Genomic DNA, 5,441 nt, shown 5'->3' on the forward strand with positions numbered 1-5,441 from the left:
TGTGGTCCCTATAGTGCCCATATTTAACTACAACTCAGAATCCTATTTCCTAGGGAAAGAAAAGAGTAGGCGTGTGTTTTCTTGTTTTTCAAGAAAATTGGATTTTCTTCTCCTTTTTGGATTGGGAAGAAATCTCTATAAATAGAGATTCTTTTAACCTAGAAAAAGATGGATTAGTTTTCTATTCGATACTTGCCCACCCAAGTTTTGAGAGAGTTCAGATGTGAACTTGGGATCACTGTAGAAGACCATAACTGTTGTCTGTCTTGTGGATTCGCTTGAAGGTCCGTCTAATTTGGGATTCACTTGAAGGTATCTTTTCACGCTTCAAAAGGTATTTATCGAATTAAATTCAGCAAGTTTATGTGTTCTAGCATGATTATGTGTTCTAGCATAAACGATTTAATTATCTATTATTCATGTAAACAGTAAGATCCTGATATGCTTCCGCTGTGCATATAGTTTTTCCAACAATTGATATCAAGAGCCAGGCTTGCATTTAAATAGATAACTAATATGAAATATATATTTGTAAATATATATGAATCGTGAGAAACAAATAAAGTCGTTTGAAAATTTTCTGCGATTGCTAGATCGTTTAGCGAATATAGCTTCTTGAAAAGTGGGAATAATAATTCTTTATTCTGTTAACTTTGGTTTCAAGAGGTTTGAACGTAAGCTGCCGGGCAGAAACTAAAATGCAAGATCCTAAATAAGTATAGCCTTAAGAATTTTCGTTTAAATTCATAGTGAGCTTGATTTAGGTGTTGTAATTGTTCCACTAAAAATTCAGATACCTTATGCATTAGCTGTACAAGGATTTGGACAGTAATCGGTCGAATAAGGCATAACAAAATAATTTCCCACAATGAAATTTATTTTGTGATTATTATTATATTATTATTATATATGGTAATTATTTATTGAAAAAGGCATCACTTTGGCACTAAATTAATGGTGGCTGTACATAGTATCCTTTGTCTTTTAATTTTGTTTAAAAGATGGTGCCGTCGTTCAGTGTTGCTTGATTTCTATTTTACTAGAAAGAGTTTGTTATGCGGGCATTGTTTTTGTAATTTTGCATAAAAAGATAAAAATCAAGATTTTATAATTAATAAATGATTACCATTAAGTGGTTTGTTTATTTGAAATTATTAGAAGTTTTTGATTTTTTTTTATATATGTGAGACTACAATATATGAATTGAGAATTATGATAAATAAATAGGATCTATGAAAGTGGTCTATTTATTTGAGTCGTTAGAATATCCTCAATGTATCATGTATGGATTGTTCTTCATAAATGTATACTAGTAAATGTTTGTTTACTCGAAGGGAAATTTACATTTAGATACTAGTAACACTTAAATTAATTTATGAGAAGAGATATTAAAGATTTTCACTGGTTTAAAGGGAGAAATATAATATCTTGAATTCTCAAGTGTATTAATTGAGAGAATAATATATGTTGTAAAAAGGTTAGTTGTGTGTCTTAGCCGAAAGACAGGACACAATGTATGCCTTATGCTCATGAGATAATTATTGAAAGAGAATGAAATTTTGAATCTTTAACTATGCCTAAAATGATTAATTTTCAAATTTGGTCATAGTTTGAAGGTTATGAATCATTGTGATCTTTGATTGACTTGAAATTTGATGGTTCCATCGAAGATCATTTTGATGGGTTTTAGATAGTTTGTCAGATTAAAATTTGATTTGAATATGATAAGAACATTCTTTATGTTAATTATGTTTACGTTAAATTTGGAACATGATTACACATGGTTATTTAACATGAATTGATATGTGATAAGACTGTATGTCATATTGTTTTGATTCCTAAAGATACTTAAATTACTTGAATTTGAATTTGGTCATAGCTTTGGAAATAAAGATTCTTTATATGCTCCAATTGACCTGAAATTTGGTAAGTTCATTGATAACGACCTAGTAAGAAGTACTCATTGCTATGTGGTTATGTTTCTTTGAGGTCGTTAAAATAATTTTAAAGTTGTTCATTGGAATTAAAATGTGATTCAGTATGAATGACATCCTTTATATCGGTTTTATTTATGTTATATGTGGTATGATTACACGTGATGAGTTAACATGAATTGATATATGATAAGGATGTAGATCTAATTATTTTTTCCTTAAATCGTTTCAATCTGAATTTGATCATATCTTTAGGATAAATATTAATTTTAAACTCTGATTGATCTGAAATTCGGCAGGTTCATTGGAAACGATCAAATTTAAAATACTCATTGTTATGTAGTGATTTGGTAATTGAGGTCATTTTAGATGATGTTTTTAGATAATTTTTGTATCTTGAAAAATTATTTACCGAAAAATTAATTTTACCGAAAATTAATTTTATACGAAAAATTACTCGACTATGATATAGTGGTGATAGAGTTTGTTCTCTATGGTCTTCATACTAAATTTTAGTGAAGTTATTAAGTTCATGTGTTGGCTTAGACCTTCCTCCCTATCGGATGAAATTGATACAAGTCACTATGTATTTAATCATCTAGCTTGATAATATGTATTAACTCTCCTAAAACTGAGTAATATATGATTGGATCAATGTATCTAGAGATAATGATATTCACTTTGCTTAAATTAACATATACTCTCCATCTGAGTTAGCTTTTGTTCTAAATTTGTTGAAGTGAATATCTGACACCACATATGTATGTTGCATGAGTAGTCATTTTTCATCAAAATTTATTGTTCAAGATGCATGGATATCTATGAGGTGTGTTTTGAATTTTCGTATTCAATGCATTCACAAACATGCTGATTTTTGGAAAATAGTATTCAGATAAAGTAAATAGTTTTTAGAATTTTGTTCCTTGTTCTTGATTTGTGTATCTATTTAACAAATGATGATAGGTGTCATGCGATAAGAATTTTTGAATGGAAAAATTTTAAATTCTATTTTGACCATATAATGTTTTCAACCAAATTGATTCAATAAGTTTTTAGGAATTAAAAAAAAAAAAAAAACTACTGATTGATCTGAAATTTGGTAGATTCATAAGAACAACCTAGTAAGAAATTAATTAATTTTTTAGATCGTTATATGAGTTTTTGGTCATATTTGATTAAATAGTAGTGAAGTATTAGTTTTATGTGCTGGCTTAGACCTTCCTCCCTATCGGATGAAATTGATACAAGTCACTATGTATTTAATCATCTAGCTTGATAATATGTATTAACTCTCCTAAACTGAGTAATATATGATTGGATCAATGTAACTAGAGGATTTTCACTTGACTTAAACTAACAGTAGATTCTCCATCTGAGTTAGGTCTGTATAAGTTTATGGAGTGAATAATCGGTCATTGTACATGTGTATTACATGGGTAGTTCTCCAATCCCATCGATTGGCTATTCGAGATGCATGGATATATATATGTATAAATGAGCCCTGAATTTTGCTATTTAAGATTATTCGAAATATTCTGATCTATTTAATGTATTATATCTCATATTCTCAATAGACTTTTACGCACCCACTTAGTACTACTTAAGCTTTTCTTTTGGTAAAGATAAGATATTAATTCAAAGAATGCATTGTACATGTACCTTATGTTAGAAGGAATTATTTTCAGTTTCTAACTAGATAAGAGATGTAGTATTTTAATTATATTTTTTTGTAACTCTCCTATCATTGAGTTTGATGAATATTTTATTTCTTGTGGTATATTGATGCATGATTTTTTTATTAGTATTATTTCTCATGAATTGAATTATATTAATCTGTCTCATAAGGTAAAATATCTTTTAAATTGAATGAAACTTATATGTACATTAGCGTCTAAGTCATTTATTCTGAATAAAATTTCGAGGTTGGTTAATGGATGGACATAACGGTTCATTGAAAGTGAAGTCACTACCAACATGTGAGTCTTGTTTAGAAGGAAAATGACTAAGAGACCTTTCCTACTTAAAAAGGAAAAAGAAGGTAGTGTATAAGTTATAATTAATCTATTATGATTTTGTGTAGTAAATGAGCATTTGGGCAAGAGGTGAATTTGAGTATTCTGAGTTTTCAAGAAGGTTACTCATGATATGCATATCTTTTTTGATGTTTTGTAAGTCAAAATATTTTGATAAACTCAAAATATTTAAAACACATGAAAATAGCATCATGAAAAATATATAAAGTCACTGCAATCTGATTGTAGTGACGTAAACCTCTCTGCAGAGCTCATGAGTCACTTATCTTATAGAATAATTGCATTTCAATTGTCTACACTAGACACTCTATAATAATATATTGGTGTGGACGAGAAAAGAAGTAGACTCTTGTGAAGATGATAAGATTAATTATTGACTTATTGTTAGTTATTTTGTTTCTTTTGGGATAGGTTCTAATAACTACATATCACATTATGAATTCAATTTCTTTCAAATCAGTACCTTGAACAACTATAGAACTAGTTGGATTTGACGTAAGTCTAATCTGTGTCATGTTCCGATATAGGATTGTCCAGCACATGTGCTGAGTGGGAGAATAAGAAAATTGGAAGTAAGAACGGAATGTGTGTGTTAATTGGATATCCTAAAGAATGAAAGAAGGTTTATTATGGTGTCCTTAAGAAAATAAGGCAATTGTTAACACAACTGTCTGATTTCTAGAAAAGGATCATTTAGTAAACCATGTTCCTAGAAGTAAACTAGTTTTACAGGAATTGAACAAAGAAATAACAAATAAAGTCAATTGTAAATTCAGACGCTCAAAAAACATCTAATCGGTATGTCAGAAATGACGTTCCATTGCATTTAAGTAGTGGGAGAAACGTTATTAGACATAAGAAAACTACTACCTCAACTAGTGGAAGTGATGTTGAACAAATTAAAGAGGACTACATGAAAAGTTGTTAATATTTCAATATCGAAAGATTTTGAAGAAAATATTAAGACTCAAAATCATGAAAGTGTGATTATGTAGTAGTGCTTAGTCGTAGTGGGAGAATCATAGCGAAGATTGATTTGTTTTGTATGCTTGAGAGAACTTTTATGATAGATTTCCTGAAAAGAAGTACACTCTTGGAAGGTTTCATGAGAAGCTCTCTTAAGATCTAGTACAAAATTGATTTGTTACGACGAAGCACTACTAAACAAAATTGCATGAGAAGATAGCTTGATAAATTTATTTCGATAAGAAATAAATGAATGTCTGTGAAAGTTGTAAATGCATAGTTAAGAGTCTAAGTGGGAGATTGTTGGGATATATACTAAGATATAATATTTATTATATAATAAATATTTATTCAATTTTAATAGATCATATATTCGTTTATGGTGTCTATTTACTTATATAGTAGATGATTTAGTGTGTAGAGTTTTAGCTTATACACAGAGGATTAAATCATCGGTTCTTATAAGTATAAAGTTTTTTGTTCACAATCTAGGATGGAAATTGGACAT

The sequence above is a fragment of the Solanum tuberosum genome, unplaced genomic scaffold (assembly GCF_000226075.1).
Source record: "Solanum tuberosum cultivar DM 1-3 516 R44 unplaced genomic scaffold, SolTub_3.0 scf00442, whole genome shotgun sequence".
Classification (NCBI taxonomy): domain Eukaryota; kingdom Viridiplantae; phylum Streptophyta; class Magnoliopsida; order Solanales; family Solanaceae; genus Solanum; species Solanum tuberosum.